General features: G+C 38.4%; 1 protein-coding gene across 3 annotated transcripts in view; it reads left to right on the top strand.

Moving 5' to 3' along the window:
• Positions 1-21,488, top strand: part of CELF2 (CUGBP Elav-like family member 2) — a 373,678-nt gene that overhangs the window by 77,775 nt on the left and 274,415 nt on the right. Inside the window, exon 1 of one of the 3 annotated variants that reach the window (XM_082759994.1) lies at positions 18,106-18,374. The exons of the other annotated variants lie outside the window; for them this stretch is intronic. The gene's annotated coding sequence lies outside the window, so the exon portion shown is untranslated. Of the gene's footprint in view, positions 1-18,105; positions 18,375-21,488 lie in introns of those variants that run through there. 3 annotated transcript variants of the gene reach the window in all.

Raw genomic sequence — 21,488 nt, 5'->3', positions numbered from 1 at the left:
GCAAACCTCTTTTCATAGCAGTAAGAAGATGGTTTATAGTCTCTTTTTCTAAGGTTTTCAGAACTTCTATGACTTCTGATATTCTGCTCTTTTGAGAGATACAGATGTTCGGTTTTATTCCAAATTTCAGCTGTCATTTCTTCTGATGAACCAAACCCCAAAACAGGTTTTAGATCAACTCCATTCTGGAAGACAAGACACAACATTAAAGAACTGTGGCAAGAGTTCACAAACTGATTACTGATAAATAACAGCAACAACAAAATCTTTTTTTCCCTTTATTTCCTTCATTCTGCATGCATCAAAAGCAGTTTCATGTGACTCTCTAAAGGCTTATAAGATTCATAGTCTCCGTAAATCTCATGTTGAAGCATCAGCTGTAAGATAAATCAGAATGTCCAGAGCAAAACCAAAACCAAACAATCCTTCACCAAGCCCACCCTGAATATTATTCTTCCAGTGTAAGAGCCTCTCAGAGTAACCAGAGGCAATTCTCTTGGTTGATGATTTTCCTGCATCCAGTACTGCCCGTGCAGTGCTCACTGGTGGGCTGCTGCTCTCAGACACATGATGCACCAGACATCTTTTGCCTCTCTCACCATCTTTTCTAGTCCCTACATTCAGAAATTCTCAAAATGTGCCTTTCCAAAAAATCTACTCCAATCATCACTGCCTGTTACTGGACCCATACGTGTTTTATGATTCTGAGTCTGGATAACTGAGATATGATTTTATAATGAAAAAACCCCTGAGGGAAGCATGGAGATGTACTGTGAAAAGATACAGACATTTTGTGTTTTATTTGTAGGAACAATACTCCCTTTCTTTTTAACAGAAAGGAATACTAAATTAAAGAATAGACTTGTGTCTCTTGTGAAGCTCCTGAAGATACACCAGTTGTGGCTGGACTAAGTACATGTGTTAAAATTGATATGATATATCAGGCTAAAATTTGGAAAAGATACCTGATCAGATCACTGATAATATTACTGTCTCCTTTCTTTCTGCTAAATCTGCAACCTTTTGAATTCAAAGTGAATGCTGCAGCTAGGGAAATTCAGGAAGACACAAGTAATGGGGGCTATTGATGGCAAACTCCATACTGGAAAGCTGTCTTGTTATTGAATGCAAATGTGGCTTAGATATGTAAATTATATTCAAGATTTCATCAGTAAGGCTTTAATGTATCTAGAAGCTATCTTAAAACATTTAAATAAAATGTTAATTGAAAGTATAGAATAGTATTAGCAAGCTCTTTCAAAGAAAGCTTCAATTCTAGGCACGTAACAAGGAAGCAAGAGCTCTGATCTAGTCAAACAGAACCTCCCATGGTAAAAACCTATAATTGTTTTAAAGTTCTCTAAAAACCTACATCTCTGTTCTCATCTCATCCCACACACTGTGATATTCCTTATGTTCCTCACTCTCTCCTCTGAGCTGACTTTCTTTGTAGCCTTCTCCCACTCCCAGCGTGCTGCCTTCTCTCACCTCCTACGCATGGAGCTGCCTCCTGCTGCCCATACAACAAGCACTTTTCTACACATCCCAGCCCTTTCCTTGAGCTCATCTGTGCCAAATTCCCCATGAAGCCATCAGGGTCTTGCCCTGCATCAAAATCCAGAGGGTAAACTTTGTTTCCAAGCTCAGGAAAACTTAGTAATAAGCCAAGCAGTGAATTTAGATCTTTAGAGACATCATCAGATGGTGCAAAGGACTGTTCTTTATATTAAAAAAATAAAATCAAACTAATTTTAAAGAGTCGAGAGAGTAGTTGAACTAGACTGTATCATTCTTGTGCTTATGTAAATGCTTTCACAAACTGCAGGGCAGTTCTCAGTAACAATAGTCTTGGGAACTGTTGACTTCAACCAACTCAGGTCCAATTTATCAACAAGTCTTTGAAATTAGTACTAAGAGCTAGTGATGTGGGAACAGAGAAGCAGAAGCATCTCTTGCTGCTGCTCAGGTTTTGATTGTGCCTCCTTACCTGCTCATTAAGCAGAGGGATTTTGGAGGTATTTGCAAAGTTGCTTTCCTATCTGCAGATGGTCTGCAACAGTGACAGCAGCTGTTCCAAAAGCAAGCATGAAGGGAGGTATTATCATTGCTTAGCTATGTTTACAAATTTGTAACAAGTCTACTATTTAAAGTATGTTCTTTTGTGACTGCGTGCAATATGTTGTCATCTAAATGTTGCTGGATTGATGGAGGGTATCAAAGGTGCAGAGTTTTCTCTGCTTTTTAGTGGTTTTCTTCTTGTAAAACTTGTGTGAATCTTGTAGATTTAGGCAGAGGTTGCGTGGATTAATACCATAGCTTGTGACTTGTGCTCCTATGACTGGGGAAAAAAGCAGGACAGCCACGTGATAGCATTCAGCTGACAGGAGTTTACTGGATAAGGCTGGAGAAGTGCTTGAGCTCAGGAAAGACATAGTGCTGCACTGAAAAAAAAAAAAAATCTACAGAAAGAGCATTTTGGTTTTGTATTTTGAATGCGCTTTTGATGATAGGGGAAAATTGTTGCCTAGGAAAGATTTTTATGGTCTTTTTTCACAGAACACTATACTTATTAACCAAAGGAACTCAGTCAAATGTTATGGCTCAGGGACACCTTTGGAGGACCAGGATGCTCTCACATGACTCCCATCCAGCTCTGCAAGGAGCAGCATTTCAGACATGCTTTAACCACGATGCCCTGTGGACACAATCAAAGCACACAACCCATGCAGGACTCAGCTCTTGGAGCTGTCAAGACCATATCAACCCAAACCATTCAAGAGGGGTGACAGCTGAGGTTCTGCTCATGCTCCTCTAGCAGAAGTTTCTCAGTTTCAGTGCAACCTTTCTGTAGCGATTTACATAAAATGGTTGCCATTGAGGATGCCTTTTTTGCTTTGCAGAGCATCTATGAATGGAGGATTTCTGACTGTACTTTTCTATGGAGAGTGTTCACAGGAAAAAAAAAAAAAAAAAAAAAAAAAAGAAGCATGTAATCACAAATTTAAATATAAATTCTAAACTTTTTAGTAAAGAAGTGAAACATCCAAACTTCCTCATTTCCCTTGGAGATAAGTTGTGTTTCCATGTGGTTCCCTATTTGTGTGACTCATCACCGATTTTTGTTATTCCAGCTTTGCTCTGAAACAGTTCTTCACCCTCCCAGGTGAAGGGATCCATCCCACAGTCTTTTACAGATCCATATTGGAGTGAGATGAATCATTCTCCCAAACTGTTTTCACTGTTGACTTGAAGGGTGCCTACGCAACAGGGTTCCCATGTAAAAGTCCACGCTGCAGACAGGGGAAGTTGAGGGGGATAAGACTCACTGTTGTCTCTGCCATCATTTTAGGGAGCCTGAAGTTACTATTCTCACTTTTTGGAAATAACACATGGAGGGAAAGTGTAGTGATGTTACAGGTCCAATATGTGGTGACATTTGGCAAGATGCAGAGGTGAGGCTGATGTAATGAAGACTGGTAAGGTGAGAATTGTTGCGTGGTTTTGAGCATTAGACATTAATGAATATTTTGGTCAGTGAAAGATATTTAGTTATCTTTCTGGGAGTAAGAGATTGTCATTTCTTGATATGGCTTGCAAATTGGGAAGCAGAACTAGAAAAATGCATTTAAAAAAATGCACCCAGCAGAACTGGTTTTATTAGAGTCTTTTATCAGAGAAAAAGAGGTGGTGTAGGTGTTTAGAGCTTGTTTCAGTTGGGTGTGAGTATTTACAGAAAGCTCTAAAATGTAGGGCTGAAGGTTATATGTGGGTCTGATGAAACCAGAAGGTGTATGCTGTGGCCATTGCCTGTTGCAGGTTAGAAAAAAAGGTCCTCATTTTCTGCCAGGACAAAAAGCCAGAATTTGCAAGTCTGTCTCTGCATGTGTTGTAGCCTACAGCTGCTCAGGGTAAGTTTTCCTGTGCTCAAGCTTGCTATTATCCACCTAACCTTTGAATACACCTGTGAAATCCAATCAGAAAGTAAAAATCTATCATTTACTTCCCTAATACCCTGGGACAGATTGCTGTCTCATTAGAAAGATTCAGCAAAGTAATTCAAGACCTGTAAGGTGCTAATAAGGCCCTGTCTTTAAAAATGGATTGGCTGAGTGGGAAGTCTGGCAGGTCCCCAGGATGGATATCTGGCTACGGGCTGGAATTATTTCTGTGCTGATCCGCTCAGTGTGTTTGGAGGATCTACTTCCACCCTGCAGAGCAGGAGGTTTGGAGGCTGTTGACCCATGAAGGTCTGTGGATCCAGTTTGCTGCACTGATTTTTGGAGAGAGGCAGAAAAGCTTACCATATTTTGCAGCTACAGTCCATGGGCAAGGGCATAGCCTATGAAATTATTCCTATTATGGGCATATTCCTATTATGCCCAGCCCTACACTGTAGTTATATTTCACTAGGGTGCCATATAGGCTTTAGGTAGTTTGCTGTGCTGAAGTGAGCTGTTTGAGCTTATCATTGTAAATATCTTATTTTCTATGCATACTTGGGAAAGGAAGCTTTGAATTTTAGAAAGGGAAGGGCAGAGAGATGACAAAATCAGAAACTGTGCACTGAAAAGTGACTGGGCACAGCTCTTTAAAATATGGGATTTGCAGTTGTACAGAGTTGATGTGAAAGAGATGCAAATTCCATTCAGGCTAAATTCACATTTAGATTTAAAATGCTACTCATGTGGACCAGCCCATCCCAGGCCAGAGATAAGCTAATACACCAGCCAAATTCACTCTATTATTAAGTTAAGAGACTATCAAATGACCCCAATGCAGTGTATTTACATAATGTCAATAATGAGTCTTTTTATAGGAAGGTGTTGAGGAAATGCAAGCAGAGTTTGTAATACGGTACCACGCTTCCAGTCTGGCTTGTTTCTCATTTCACAAAGCTTTATGTGATGGATCCATCTGTTCCCAGGAGATGGGAGTGTGCTGATGCCATTTCCATGAGAGACTTTGTTTCTAGGTTGAAGTTTTCTGAAATCTCTGGAAGTTACCTTAGACTTGGAATTCATTGCCTGGAGCTAAGTATCGCCAAAACCCTCAGCATAGCTAGCAGGGATTGTCTTCAGTGGCTGGGTGGGGCTTTTACTTAATTTGATCAAGGCTCATTAAGGCTTCAAATCTCTGAATGCACATTCAAAATTGAGTGACAGGAACTTCTGGGAAAGTTTTGTTGAAAAACCTGGCATAACCAAGTAATTAGAATATAGCAGTACTTCATATGCAAGTTGATTGTCACAGCCTGTGTCAAGAGAACTCATAATTTCTGAAGGATAAGACCATATGTTCCAAAAAGAGCTTTCAGAATGTGGGATACTTGTTTTGCAAGTTATTTTTTCCTCTCCCTGAAAAAAAAAAAAAAAAAAAAAGCACCAACAAAGTGTTATGAAATGAGATTTAAAAATCCCTCATACTTAATTAAATTGATTCTCCAAGAAGAGGTCCCAAACCTGTTGGATAAATGTGTTCTAATAGCTGTGGTTTCTGATTTACTTCTGGATGTAGCTGAAATAAAATGTTGCAAGGATAGCTGAAAGGACACTGTTATCCTAAATATAAATCTAACAATGTTTAAGATTTTTAATATATTTTTTTCCCCATTTATATAGTGTAATGCACTAGTTAAGGACCTCATCATGTACAATGGCAACCACGATGCTGGTTATAATTGGCCCCTGAAACAAAGTATGGCCAGGATAGTACACCAGATGTCCAGATAGATTTGTGTGTAGCAACTGGAAATGTTGCATACTGTGGTTTACATCAGCATTGACTAAAAATGTAGATGACTTCATCTTCTTCCATTTTAAGCTATATCTAAATCACCTGTATTGTCCTAAAAACTTCTTGCTTCTTGAATGTAATACGAAAAAGTAGCTTGGGCTACTTAGTAGTTCTGCCTAAACGTCAGAGCTGAACCTGAGCTGACATTTCTGAGGGCAGAAGAATTCTGCTCTAACAGGAAGGAATAATATTGACTAACAAGATTTCAGTCTGCTCTTGGAGACCCTGAATGTATGCTGTAGTTACATTTTTAGAAATTAGATTTTGTTTTCATTAGCAATAATATTCTAATAATGGGGTGGTGAAAAGTGACCAGAGTCAGGTTGACGGGTTGGGATATTTTTATTCCCCATAGGGACAAGCACACTCGAAGACATGATTATTGCCTCAAGAGACTGTAATGTCCACAGTCACAAGCACAACTTTATCGGTTAATTAAGGATATCCCCCTAAGATTTCTTAACAGATTTTTTTTTCTGTATTAGATATTGAAGAAAAGTGCCATACACAACCAGTCTTTGCTTGCCTCGCTAAGAAGTTTCACTTATACTGTTGTGATAAAATGGGGTAAAATCACTCTCAGATGTATTTTTTTTTATTTAATATTACCCGGAATAAGTAAGAAATACCTCCACTGGAAAGGCTGTGTGTAGATTTGGTGTTTGTTGGCCTTGTAAAATTTGCTGGTCCATGTTTCCCATGGAATATTGATTGAGACATTAGATGAAACCTAAAAAATGCATTCTAATTGCACAGTGATATCAACTGTACAAATGTCCTCATCTGGGCTGGCTGTTCTACACTATCCAAGGTAGATATTTAAAATAGGCTGGGGGGATTGCTTACTACTCAATGGGCAGAAATAACTATTACTATGGGATGGGGGAGGAGTTAGTTGTTCAGATGTGGACACATTCTTGAAGAGTTTTAAAATCATACAAAATATTTATCCTATTAAATAGGACATAAAATATAAAATAATTGTACCTATTTGTCCTTCGACTCCTAATGGTGAGAAAGGGAAATCCTTCCCTTAATCCTTTCCATTATACTGTCTCACAGAATAAATTCTCATGGACTGAGAGATGCTAAAAGATCACCCGTTTCCATGATCTATCAAGTTAATTAGACAGATTTTGCCCAGATTCTCTTTATGTTCCAAATCCCAATGATTTGGTTGCCTGAGTTTTGGCTGGCCAATTTGCAACGTCTGCAGCAAACCATCTTGTCTGTACAGGCTTCACTGGTGTTAAGAAAAAAACTAATTCTGTAGAGTATAGCTTCCATCAGGCAGCTCTGTGGTAAATGCTAATGAGTAAGTAGCGAGAGGTGTTCCAGAAGTGATGTGAGCTGCCTCCGCTTAAGAAAATACCCACCTTTTTCCTAGTTTTAGCTTGTCCCAGTTCTCATTTCCTAGTCCAGGCAAACCACAAGAGAACTGTTTAGCTAATGAATGATTGAAAAGTATGAACACCGAATTCAATAAGTCAAGAAGAAAACAAACATAAAACCCCACAGAGATAACAAAATGTATGCTTAAATGCATCATTCAATTACTCTGCTCACTCTTTGCTTCCCATTACACTCTCCTTTGTCAGTACACACTGTATCTAAATGGCAATCTCTTTGTGACAAGAAGCTTTTCTTCCTGCCTTTACCTGCTGGTGCAGAACACTGTTGGTACTTTGGAAATATCAAAGAATAAAAAGAATTGATTGCAAGCAACATGTGAATTGTCTGATAGTGAAGCTTCCCAGAATTTTTCCTACTCCGTACTAAGGTGGTCACCAAAGTTTGCAGATTTGGACTGCGCTAGACTTTATGAATGAGAAAGGCAGTTTCAGGTCAACTACTACTAGATGATTTTAGTTCCTTAAGTCACCAAGGGCCATCCAAGCCACAGAAGGATGGCAATCAATACAGCATTATTATTTGTTTTTACTTTCAGACAGGAAGTCAGACAGGAATCATATTGCTATTACCCGCTTAAACTTGTTTGTCCCTGAGGATGCAAGCTGTATCACGTGCTCTCCTTGGGCTTTTCTTCCTTGTATGTTCCTAGAAAGCTGGTTCATCAGCCTGGCATGAATGGAGCAGCTTTTCTGCTCAGGCCACGCTGCTTGCAGAATATAGAAGTTCCCTTCCCTCAAAGAACAGAGCCAACTGCCTTGTCTTACACTGCTTTTAGCAGGGCTTTTTAAATGCCTGTAATGTGAATAAGTCAAAGACAGAACTAATATTTGAATTATTAGGCTACGTGCCGTTAATGTTTCTTGGGATCTCAAAATCCTTATTTTCGGTGTACTAGCATCTGAAAATGATTGTATGATTCTCCAGAGACTTTCCTTGGATATTACTAGCAGATGTTAGGAAAAATAAAATCTGAAAATGGATAACAGTATTGATGAATCCCATCATAAAAAAAAAAAAATAAAAGAAAAGAAAGATGTCATTACCTTTGCATTGCTGTGTAGCTTGTGATGATGGAATGCAGCAGTTACTATGGAAGAAATGGACTTTTTGCATCCTCCAGCTATAATCTATTGCACATGATTAACACTGAGAATCTTTGCTAATTAGCTTTTATGGTCAAACAGATTTCATGAAGTTGGTTTCAAAGAAATCAAAATTAAACTCCTTATAGCTCTGAAAGATAGAATTATGGAATATGAACACATAGATAATCTTTACAAGCTAGAGGAAAATGATCATTGAGCAATGAAAACTACATAAAAAGACCCAGTGATATCTCAGGTATTGCAATGCAGTTTGTCTGGGAAGTGGTGAAGCTAGGATTTTATGAATAATATTGAAGTAGTGTGTGGGAAACCCGTGGTTATCTTTCATCTCATAATATGCAATGGTGGAACTTCATGTTTTGATGCTGTGAATGCAAGAGGCCTACAGTCCATCAGAATAGGAGGCAAAACTTTTTTTTCCCCTTTGTTTATCCTTGTAAAATTAAAAAAAAAAAAAAAAAAAAAAAGAGTGGGATGTAATGGGCTAAATTTATCTCATGAGAAGAAACTCTGCAAATCAAAACAAATAATTCCTGCCCTTTCCCCTTAGCACTTTTGTTCCTTGGTTTCCCTTTGCATTGTTTTTGTTAGCTTATCACATCTTCAGAACAAAACACTACTTCCACTGACTTTATTCCACAGTATTGCACTGCATTTAGGCGGCCCTCGTCCCAGTCACGACCAATAGATTTCAGCCTCTCAGAAGATTTAGCAACCCAAGTGCTTTTGAAAACTCTATGTTTTGCTCAGTGAATCTCGGATGTGAATGACAACCATTACTTTATGGAAAAAAGGGGAAGTCTTAACTTTTTTAGATTTTTTTGACTACCTCGTAATCTCAAGACCTTTGAAGCAGACTGTATATCACTGGGGGCTAAAACATACAGCACCAACAGATGACATAACTGCTGTCATGAGACTTGACATTTTTCTGTATCATTGATCCCTGCAAGCAGTGATAACTTCATGTCCAAGAGATCCTTAAACAATTATTAGACATTGACTTCAGAGATACATACAAGAGAAGAAGATCTCACAGGCTGGCTTTTTTTCAGGGTGGTTTCATATGAAGGCTTTATTCTTTTAGTTGTATTGTAAAGCCCTACAACTGAGATTTTTGCAGTTCTGGCATGTTTTACATATTTGAGATTCCCCAGATGCTGCTTTCTTTGGTCCCATTGTTAATGTTTGCCTAATTAAATAACAGGGTGAAGCAGAAGATGATTCTGCCCTAGGCTAGATAATTCCAGCTCTGAGAATGTGCAAAAATGTAGTGTTTTCCTGAAGCAGCACAGAATGACCATGAGATCCTTACATTTGAATCTTATTCTTGCCTGCCAGGAATGTGGTTTTATAATATTTTTGAATTATTATTTTTCCCTTCAGATGTACCTGGTCATACACATCCCCAGTAACATCATTCAAAAACAAATATATGGTAGAAAGGTAGAATCTTACCTGTTCAGAGAACCACCAGATTGAAGGCATTTGGAGGCAGTAAGGTGATCCGTGTTTTCTGAGTGTGATACCGACCCCATTTCAGACTAGATGGGACAAGGTGGTCTCCACAGCCTCCTGATCTCTTGATTTGTTTTTTGACATTGCTAATGTATGCCTAATACATGTAAAAATTGCCTTAATTTTGAGATACACCCTCTAAAGTATAAAGATTAGATATTTAAAAAACACGGATGAATCTCACTTTCTAAGTGAAACAACACTACATGGTAATAAACACATATGGTACAACACTGGATTGAAAGATGTGAGGCCTTGGAAATGCAACAAGGGGTTAAATTATGAAGTGACCCAGATGCACTCCATTAGTAAAAGAAAAAAGCCCTATTTCAAGTGGTGGGAAAAGTTTCTGTAGTGCCTGTAAAATAGGTTCTATTGCTCAGGAGAATTAATACAAGAAAAGGAACTGGCCCCGTTATATCATTAAGAAAATCCACTTCTTATTTACACGTTAGGATTAATTTTTACCGAGGCTTAAATGCTATAAACCCCTGTTGTGTGTCAGGGACTGTGACATTCTGTTACAGGTTAATTTCTTTCCTTGCAAATTAGAAAATAGTGTGACTTGCAAAACAGGGGAGAGAAAGGGGAAATATGCCAGGAGCTCTGCTTAGACTTCTTTTTGCCTTTTGGCTTCTTCTTTCATTTTCTAGTCTGCTGCATTTCTTCTTTCAGTGATCTGGATGCTGGATGCCAATTTAAATTTCCAGTGCATTTAACGTCCTACAACGCCAAGGGATTGAAAGGAGAATTAAGAATGCATACAGCATTCTTTAAAAAAAAAAAAAAAAAAAAGTTCTATTTCTCCACAATCCTTTCTATCTTTTCACCTCTCTGTGATCGCAGTGATAGCAGCATCCAGTAAACTACAGCCACAGAAACCCAGTAGCATGTTTATCTGGCAAAGGTGCATTTCTAACAGGAACTAGACGGGGTTCGCTCGTCACTTACGATCTGTAGAGGGCTCTTTCACAGATCAACAGAGTATAAGATTGCTTTCCTGGATATGAGCCACTGATGGACCCACACAGGCTAGTAACAGTCATGTAAGTCTTTTATCCTGTCTCAGCAGGGACGTCTTCCCCATGGGCATCACAAGAGAGTGTTTTCCTAGCAGCGGATTTAATGGTGGGGGGAAAGGGGATGGAAAGAAGATTAATGTTTCTGCCAGTTCCCCACAAGTTCACAGAAAATATTGGCTGGAGCAGCAGTGGCCCGACTCCGTCATCTTCCAGCCTTTTCTGTGTACTTAGAGTGGCATGTTTTTAATCAAATGTGAAATACAGCTTTAGCAGGTCGAATGGATTAGCCTTCCTTGTAAGTAACTCTGCCTGCTTTAGTCAAGGGTGCACCTTTTTTTTTTTTTAAAAATGTTTCACACTTAAAGTTGTCGTCTTTCACTTTATCAATTTAATGGGTCTTTGGATTTTTGATTGTTAAAGGCGGGAGCTGTTTAATAACCATACCCAGCTGTGCTTCAAAGGGCATGTAGATGGAAAGGGAAGGTAAGAAACTTCTCATCCAGTCTGTCATGAAAGCTTGGGAAGGCTTGAGACAAGCAGGGAGTCGTCATCTTTTTTTTTTTAGTATCAGGATTACAGCACTTGTAAAAAGCTTGAGTTTTCCTTGGTTTGGGCTTTCAAATCTGCTTTCATTTAGAATGTTAATATCATTGTATGAAAAAGCTAGAAAATCTGCTCATTACAATGTACAGGACCAATTTCCTTCCTCTAACACTAGTTGTTATTTATCGGCATCTCATCGGCCTCCAGCTTCTATACAGAACTGAAGTTATCCAAGAACTGGGGGGGGGGGGGATTTTCAGTTGCCTTATTTCTGTGCCTCTGTGCCTCTGAATCAGCTCAGCCTCTAATAAAGTTAGGCTGTTCATATCAAACCATCCTTTAAAGTAATGCACTTTGAAAGCTGTTCTATCTGGTTAAATCCAAATGAAATAATAGACCTCGTACGGGTCACATCCTCAGGCTGTTGCAGAATGTTGTTCCACTGAAATAAATAGTTCAGGTGATTTCCATGTGCCAAGATATTGATGTAAGTATTAGAAATAATTTTTAAAATAGTCTGATTTTCAGAGCAACTGAATGTTTTTTGATGTATTAATCACTGCTTTATTTCAGTGCAAAATGTGGTTTGAAAATGCTCTCAGTTCTTGTAACACAGACTGTGAGAACATTTTTTTTCTTTTTGGTACTATTTGTACATTAGCTTTTATATTTCTTACCCGTGTTTTAATTTGTTTAGACAAGTTTCTAGGGGCTTGTTCATTTTGCTAAGTAAGATTATTAAAAAGGTTTAAAAACAAACAAATTAATGAACAAACTGAAGGGGGAAAAATATGCAACATATTTAAAGCTATTTTTACATGAATTCAGGGGATTTGAAGGCTAAGGAGACACAGCAGAAGAAAAATATATCCAAAGATTGATGGGCTAAATCAGGTCTCTGCAATGCTCTTTAGGCCAATTTAATTCTGCTTGCATTCAAGTAGATGGGAAATTTTAACTTTCTGGTCAGTAGAAACCAACACTGACTTCTTTGAAGACCCCACCTCATTCAGCCATCTTCTCATCATTGCTATTGTTGTGTTGGAAGTCCTCCTTGCAAGCTGCAGCAGTCAGCAATATGAATGCAGACAGCAAAATCCCCAGCAGTCAAGATACTCTGTGCAACTTCAGGCACTGGAGAACTGGATAACATGGTAGTCAGACCACACACCATTTGATTAAAAATGTAAGATAAAGTCCTTTGGTTTTTGCAAGGATCATCATCTAGTCATTGTAGTGTGACAGATTTCATTACTTACCATAATAGATTTAGATGCCTTTTTTTTTTTTTTTTTCAAATAAGCAGTGCCCAGTAGTATCACAAAAGATGTTGGCAATAGATCTCTGGATCATATTCCCAACACCTCGCTCGTTCCCATCCCGTTCCTTTTCTATTCCTACACCTGCCTGTCCATTAAATAGGAATAAAACTCAAAGGGTGCCTGGTGTCTTCTGTACTTTTTGTTTTATTTTTTTAATTTGAATGTTGGTTCAAGGCCATGTTTCAGCAAAGCATGTCAGCATTTGTTTAAGTCTTGCTAACTTTAGAGATGAGTGCAGTGTTTTGAGAAACCAAGGCCTCTGAAGTTATGAGAGCGCAATATAAATAATATCTCTTGTTTTATCTGATTAGTGATGGTCTATTGCTTTTTAAAGCAAGTCCCTTCATTTATCACCATCTGAGGACCGATTTGGATAGTCAGTGGACAGAAAACAAGGCAGGAATCTGTTGGAAAAATCATTTGGCTCATGTAGTCCTTTCTAAATATACCTCTCTGATCAAAGCGTGGAGTTGCTTTTGTAAGTCCTATCCAAAACAGATACTAGATGAAGAATATACTGAAACCTTCAGATTTTTGACTGTGCCTTTTCAAAGGCATGCCATCCTGAATGTAGCATCATGTGATGCTGTTTGAACTGAGCAAACATTTTTGCCTTCAACTTCTTTCTCTTACATTTGTGCCACTCTACAAAAATAATTGCATATACAGCTTAAAAAAAAAAAAAATCTTCAATTAAAATACTGAGGATTTTTGAAGGCTGCTGGAGAAAAGTGGTTGCATGTCTTAGAAGTATTTTTTATTTATTTATAGCAACTTCTGGGCATAAATAAACATAAATTGTTTCAGGGTTTTGTAGTACATTCATAAACATAAGGGTCCTTGCAAGACCTAGCAGTTGAAATGGTATCCTTCTAAAATGACAGCTAATAAAAGCTATTTTTGATTTAGGTACTAACTGGTTTATATCATAACAATGTCTTTCAGGTGACTCCTACTGTCTTGAGGAGAGAGGCAGGCATAGGCACTGGAAGAATATGACCAAAATCTGGTGAATCTTCCCCAGCCTGTTAATTGAACATTCAAATTTCATTGCATTGCTCTTCCACTGTTGTGGCTTTCTAAAACAAACTTGCTTGCTGCTCTGCGGATGCAGACAGAACGGGAGGGCTGTGCAGAGGCATGGAGCTTGCCCATGCATGGTGCAAGAGAGGGACCAGAGATGCTGGAGCTCCAGCAGCACTCAATAATGTGCTAATTTGTGAAGGGATGTGGATGTGCTTATAGAGACAGAATTAATTATTCAAATCTGTTTCTTCAAAACACTACCTGTTTCTAAGATGCTTTGTATGATTATGCCATGAAGCTGCCCTACAAAAAAGTCACAGATCCAAGACCTGAGTCAGGCACATACTTTACTAGCAGCTTGACCATGGGTGTGTGTGCTCACCTGGTGGAATTTGGGAGCCTGCTTCTGAGAGATGCTGTCAGGATTGTAGCCTCGAGAGCCCAACATAGTGTGTGAAGTCAGCATGCACAGGGAAAAGTAAAACTTGACTGAGTCAGGCGTAATATGCCTGCATATTATAAGGGAGCATAACTGCTACCTTACTAGCTAGTTTTTAAAATATGGCGTTTAGGGATTTTGTAAGCTATAGGAACTTCATTGTGTTATTTTTATCAGAATGCAGAGATGTAGTGAACAAATGCAGCTGATTTTCACAGAATCACAGAGTGGCTGAGCTTGGAAGGGACCTGCGGAAGTTACCTGGTCCAAGTCCACTGCTCAAGCAGGGCCATCTCAAGCATGTCCATTTTGCTGGAACTCTGTCAGGGCTGGATTTACTCCTAAACTACCTCCAATAATCCGCAGTAACTATGCTCTGGTGTGGGTTTTCCTTTTCTTTTTTTTACAGCTCCTTAATTGGGGTTCATGCTTCAGAGACCTATTTTTAGAGCTGTAGTGAACATCAGACCTTGCAGTAGATATGGGTTTGTAACAGACCAAAGGCCAAATTGTTATTTCTAATGCTGGCTTTATTCTTTGCCCTGCACAGTGATGCTCCTCATGTCTGGAGCACAGATAAAAATGAGATATTGATGACTTTCAGACTCCAAAACCCCTTTACTTGTCTAGAATGCAATTATATAAGTGGCAGTAAGTGATGCCTGAATGAGATTAATATGGGCTGCCTTGCTCCTCATTGCTACAGGTTGGATGAAAAGATCTAAGGAATGACTATTGAAAGTATTAAGCAATTAGGATGGGTAGCAAAAAGAGGAGACTGACTAGATTTTTTTCTTTAACTTCATGAAAATCTGAAGTAATGAGTAGTTTCATTATATAAACCATCAGGTGTGATGATGCGTTATAAATACTATTCTTATTTCATTTAAGAATAGCTTCAAAATGTAATGCATGTTCTCAATCTGATTTTAAGCAATCAGAGAATATTTAGTGATACAGATTTACAGCCTAAATGTTTAGGTTCAGCTAAATTAGTAAAACTGAAAAGAAAAAAGAAAAAAAAAAAAGAGTTTGTGCAAGTTGAAAGCCATGTAATCTACAAAATAACAATAGTGTACAGAAAACAGCTCAACCTTCGCTGATAGGGTCATGTTTTTGTACTGGTTAGGTTTTGGGGCAGGATCTGTTCTCCATCTTACACCTCTATAAACTGACAGTGATTTCATTAGTGCCATTATACTTAATCTGCGTAATTCAAATAAGAATTGAGACCCCAGAGGTTGAGAAGCACAATGTCAAATTGCAATAACTATGAAGTCAATCACTGTATAATTTCCCTTAGGTTTCATGGATAGTGAAGTCTCTGGAAACCTGGGGAAACTTTGAAGTACTGGGGGAACATAAATTCAAGGGGTTGTGTTCAGGAACTGAGGTTTTAGGGAGGGAGATGAGGTTTTGCTTGTTAGTTCATTTTTTATTTTTCCAGAGAAGGTGAAAAGATTACATCGATTACATTGCTGTAATTGATGTGTGGCAGCCTATTTACTGCCAAATAAAACACATCAGAAGAAAAAGACCTGCTCCTTTCTTGCAAGTATAATATTAAAATCTATTGAACTTAAATAAATCCATTGAATTTCATTGCGGAAGAATCACTTGTTTGAAAAGTTACCTAAGCTGACACTAACGGTTTGCTGGGAAATGAAGCAACAGAACCACATTCTGATCTCATTTATACTGATGTAATTAAGGAATATTGTGGGCCCTTTGGTCTTTGAGGTGATTCTTGTGCATGAGTAGGGCCAATGGGGGCTGCACTAATAAAACTAATATATCCCAGAAAATTGCTGACACTGGTGTAAAGCTGCTGTGTGGTAAGAGTAAAGCTGATCAACACATAAAGCATCCAGTACACATTTGTCTCAGGAGGTTGTTCACATGCACTTGTAATACACACGTGAGAGTGGGAATGAGAGGGGTGATTATCCTTTGCATGAAAGTCTTTTTATCTCTCCCTGGAATATAAAGCAGCTGGAGGAAGGAACTTACACCTATGTTCAGTTCACTACATACTATGTATGAAGCACAGAGGGCAGATGTGTATGAGTGGGAACAGGGCCCATATATCTCAGTGTTGACAAGGGTTTTCTGCTTTGCCACACTCAAACACTCATAGGAAAGCGTGAGCACAGGACTTTGCCATATGACCCCAAATTGCGCTGGTGCCCTTCCTAGGAGTAAGGTCATTCAAGCCAACATGAAATATAGCCCAGTAACCTCGTCCCTGCTGCAGATGGAGCAGAGAAGGTGGCCTCCCTTTCTTCTCGCAAGCTATTCAGCTCTGCAAAGAGGAATCTGGGGTGTTGTGCTGCCAGCTGCTCCTGCCGCAGGTGCAGCTACGGATGCTGCGGGGGAAGGACTCTGAATGGGGCCAGAGAGAGAGAATCAGGAGAAATATCTGCTGGGTGTGCCATGTGGGGCAGCTGGTGTCACCAGTCCCTTTTTGCTTTTATGACCCTTGAGGTTCCATAAGAAATCCAATCTATTATACTTAAAAATAAGTATAAAAAATCTGTATTTGTCTGTGGTTCTTCTATCTGGTGCAGCATTCTGGTAGCCACTTCATCCCTGACTTCTCTATTGAGGATAAAGCACTTTCCCCTTTTCTTAATAATAATAAATATAACAATAGCAACAATAAAAATAATATAATTATTTGAATTATTTAAAGAATTAAATAGTTTTGATTAAAGTGTAGCAACGCAGCACACAGTTCCTGCAAAACCCTTTTGAAATGCCCACTATTTCAGAAGTAGCCACTAACTACCTCTGCCCAATTTGGGCCTGATTTTTCAGATCTTCTGAGTGATTGCTGCTTTCATTGATCTTTAACAGGAGTGGATGGTCAGAGCATCTGAAAATCTGTGAGGCAGGCAGATGAATGTTGATGAACCAGAGGGAGAGTGTGGAAAGAAAATGCTTTGTTTGATATTGCTAATTGTTTTGTTTTGGCAATTAAGTATTTTTTGAAGCAAGTGATTGATTTGGTGGGAGATGAAAAGGGATTAAGTGTGACCTACTGAAACTCATTTCTAGCCCTAGCTGCTTATTACGAAATTAGTTTTTGTTTCAGAATAAAACACACAGACAGACTTGGTGGTATGGAAACTATCAATTAGTTGAATACACAGAGAAGTCCCTTTCTGTAAGATGTCATCTTCTTATGTGACGATCTTCTAAATATATTCTTTTGAGAGATTTAATTATTTGGTAATGTTTTTAAAGTAGCATAGATAAGGAAAATAAATGAATTGTGATGAAACACAACTGAAAATATTTGTTTATTCATTCATTTTCCCCCAACATATCCTGAATTACTTCTTTTGGCAATTTTAAAATAATGCTGCTGGTTTGGCCAAGGGGCGTGTAATCTTCTGTCAAGAATTGTTTAATACTGCTACCATGAAGTATAGATTTAGTGCCTTTGAGTTAAAATAATAATAATACCATATAGTTTGCTTCATGTTTTCCCCAACTGATGAGCAATTACTATGAAATTAGGTGGTAGACAGACTCAAGCAGCGAAGTCTTTGTATTATTGTGATCATCATACGGACAGCATGAACTTAAGAAGGCTTTGTGTATTATTTTGGGCATCTTCTTTCCAGGCCTTTTCTGCAGTACATGCCAGGATGAAATGCTGCCTGATATACCCAAAAATATGGGGCTTAATTTTCCACACAAAACAAAATTAAAAAAAAAAAAAAAAAAAAAAAAAAAAAAAGGAATGATGGTGTATCCAAAAATTTTGTGTCTATTCTTTAGGAACATTTCACAAATGTATTTCGCAGGGGGTTCAGCAGGGTGGGTGTTGTGCCATACACCAGGTGGATCCCCAGCTCTATCTCCATAGCTGTGTAGAGGATCTCTCTTTGTAGCTGTAGCTCTCAATACAGAGAGGAGCAGCAGAAGAGCACATACAGGAGGAGGCAATGAAGAAAGAATAGAGAGGAAGGGAACAGGGCTCTTAACAGTACAGCTTGATTTGATGTTTTGCCTGAATCTGCAGAAGTGTAAATATTTGACTGCAGTTTTGGTGCTTTTTTTATTCCCCTTCAGGTAGAGTATTTGTTTACACAGCATTGAATTTCCTCCTTCCTCTCTACTGTGCCTTCACTCTACGAGTCAAAAACTGCAGCTCTTTGGCAAGGGCTTAAAGATGATAACAGGAGTAAGTGGGAACTCTGGTTGCTCTTGAAATTGCATAAATCTTTCCCTTTTACTACAGGCTCCTGTAGGAAGCAGCATTTGTGCTTTGACCCCCTTTTTTTTTTGCAGCCCCACCCCAGCGAGAGTCCAAATGAATCTGGGAAGTTTAGTTAACAAAACAATCAGATTTTAAATATGAACATCCAGGTTTCAAATTCTCACTCAGGTGAGACCAGCCATATAATGTGGCAATTCAAGAGCTAATGCTGGAAGTCTTGTGCTTGACTGCTGGACTCTGTTCTTCTGAACTGATGAACAGTTCACACAAGAGTCAACACAAGAGGCTTATTCCCCCCCCAAAAAACATGACTGTGTCCCTACACGTAGGAATCATGTTCACGATTTGCTGTTTCAGCCAGGCACAGTTGCCTCCAGCATATGCCATTATACATGCACGTGGCAGGACTGTTGAAATGCAGGAGAGTTTACTTCATATTGGAAGTTCTTTGGAAAAATAAGACAGTGAAACCATAGGTTTCTATTTATGTTTTTTGTTTATAGGGCTGCAGCAAACAACCAAACATATGTTCTTTCAGATGTGTATATGTAAAGACATTTAGTTATGAAGCTTGTCTGATGCTGTATGAAGATTTTTTTTAAATGCCACATAAGCAAAAAAAAAAAAAAAAAAAAAAAAAAACCTTACAAATTCATAAACAAGAACACGTGTTGACATTTGGTTCATACCCCATTTCTGGGATCTGGTGCAATAAAATAGTCACAAAGGAGATTTAACACTGTAGCATCTCTGGCATTAAAAATCCCCCTCTTTTGACTGACTTTGCTGAAGTAAAGTATTTAGTTGTAAGATTTAAGAGTAGCTTAATTTAAGCATATTGAAACCTGATGATTGAGTGAAACAGCTTTTGCTAATGAGTACCTTGTTCCCAAGATATAGAAGACAACTTACAATTTTTTTCTTAATGAAAATGGAATAGCAAGGAATTAGGTTTCATTGGCACTTCTGTTTCAAAAGTACTAATGCAAGAAGTGAATCAGTAATGAAAGTACAGATTTTTTTGTCATGTAGAAAAAAACTTGCTGAACCCTTAACAACTGACAATGGCTGATTTTCACATTGCTAACAGTTTTCTCTGTGTGTTTTATTATGAAATTATTTGACACTTAAACACCGTAATAAAATTATCAGGTTTAAAAGACCAGCATGGGAGACTGTGGAAAATGTCATGCTGTCATCTGTGCTTGTTTCCCTTAAAAGATTTAACCTTATTTATATAGATTTATGAGAAAAGAAAGAAGGTCTTTTCTAGAAAAGCCTGCAAACACCTGGCAAGTAGTTGTTCACACTCATGGAATCTCCAGGGTGGTAGGTACCATCTAGGTTAATGATATACTGCTTGACGTACGGCACAACAAATGATTCAAGACAGTAATATGCCTTTAAATTACACAAGACTGGCAAAATCCACTCATTTGGGTGGCAGGAAGAAGGTTTGTGTTGAAGAGTGTAGTAGAGCAATGGAAACAAATGGAAATTATTTGGGGATGGAATTTCTGGCACCTAAAAATATTTTCTTGAGATTAACTGTAGACGTCTCAAATTTTAGGAGGATTTAAGTTATATTTGGCTTTGTTGTCATAGGGTCAACTATCCATGAAACAAAATTCTCCATCTGTGGAGACAGCAATCTTTGAAAACAGTATTTAATGGCCCTTGGTTTTTCAGACTGAATTAATCCTTTGGGCAATAATGTCATTCTCCTTTCTGTTCACCCATCTCAATCCTTGGGAATGATTTCAGACCATTTGAAGAACTGAATCCAACTTCTCTAACATTGACGTATTTGATACTGCATGGTGTTATGTAAGTGCTGCTTGGAAAATAGTATGTAGCTAGACTGAAATATGGACAGTGTGGGTTCCTGCTAGCTGGAATACCTAAAGAATTTGTTATATTTAGAATTTTGTTCCCTTATGCTTAATAGAGCTCCACTTTAAGTTAGGGAAAATTGGTTTCATTTTCTCTTCCTACCATTAATAGCTATTAGAGTTGAAAAAAGGCTTTAAACATATCATTAAAGTACACTTAAGTAACTTGCAATTGACAATTAACTCAGCATGGTAATACATTATCATAACATTTTCTTTTGATAGATTTGTCTCCTAAAAGATACAATGAAAGACAAAGGATGCTTTTGTAAGACCCATATTGAAGTCATTTCTGTTCTAATTGTTTATATCTTCCGTATTTTGTCAGTAAATATGTGCCATCATATCAATTCAAAAAAAAGACATTAGTGTTTTACAGGGGCCAGTTGTGATGGATGGTGTTGAGGGGTGCCTGGGTTTTTGTGGTTGGTTTCCAAATTCAGATCCAGATTCAAGCAATGTGTGGCTTTCAGCTTTTATTAAAATCCCCTTCAAGAGAAGGCGTGATAAGTTCTGGGAGACAGCCTTTGATTACCAACATTTCAGCATAACATACCACGTGTGTCTTTCAAGGCAACAGTAAAATACAGTCCTTCACTTAACCTGCAAGCACAGCATGTCCTGTCTTTTAAGAGAGAATTAACAGTGAGCACGTGTGCGTGCAGCCTCTCGGCACGGTGACCAACGACTGCCACCTCCCAGAGCCGGGTCTGAACGTTACTATGACAATAGCAACACCGATGACATTCTCTGTTCTTTGCACAGCCAATGGGCATTGACCTTATCCTGTCAAAGCATGTAAAAAGCAATGTGGGCAACACTGGCTTTGTGAAAATTGGACACATTTATCTAGGACGTTTCACCACATTATCATACATTGAGTTGTGGAAGTGTAGCTAAAATAGCTGCTGTATTGTAAGTTTTTGCAGTGAAGCTAGAAATGCAACAAAGGCAACTGTAGTTTGAGTGAATGTTCTCCTAATGCTTTAAAAGCAAAACCACCAGTTCCAGGCATGCAAAATCCCATCAGTTCTATGCCCCAGATCTTTTCCTCTCCTGTTTTCTTGTAAATCCACTCTCAAACATATTGGTTTGGAAATTGTACATCTTAGGGCTCTGTAGCCTGGCACTCCGAGCGGTTTGGTTTATTTTGAACACGTTTTGCCATGCTTAAATCTGCAGAACT

This window comes from Aythya marila (assembly GCF_965140915.1).
Source record: "Aythya marila genome assembly, chromosome: 1".
Classification (NCBI taxonomy): Eukaryota; Metazoa; Chordata; class Aves; order Anseriformes; family Anatidae; genus Aythya; species Aythya marila.
This window is presented reverse-complemented; position numbering and strand designations above follow the sequence as displayed.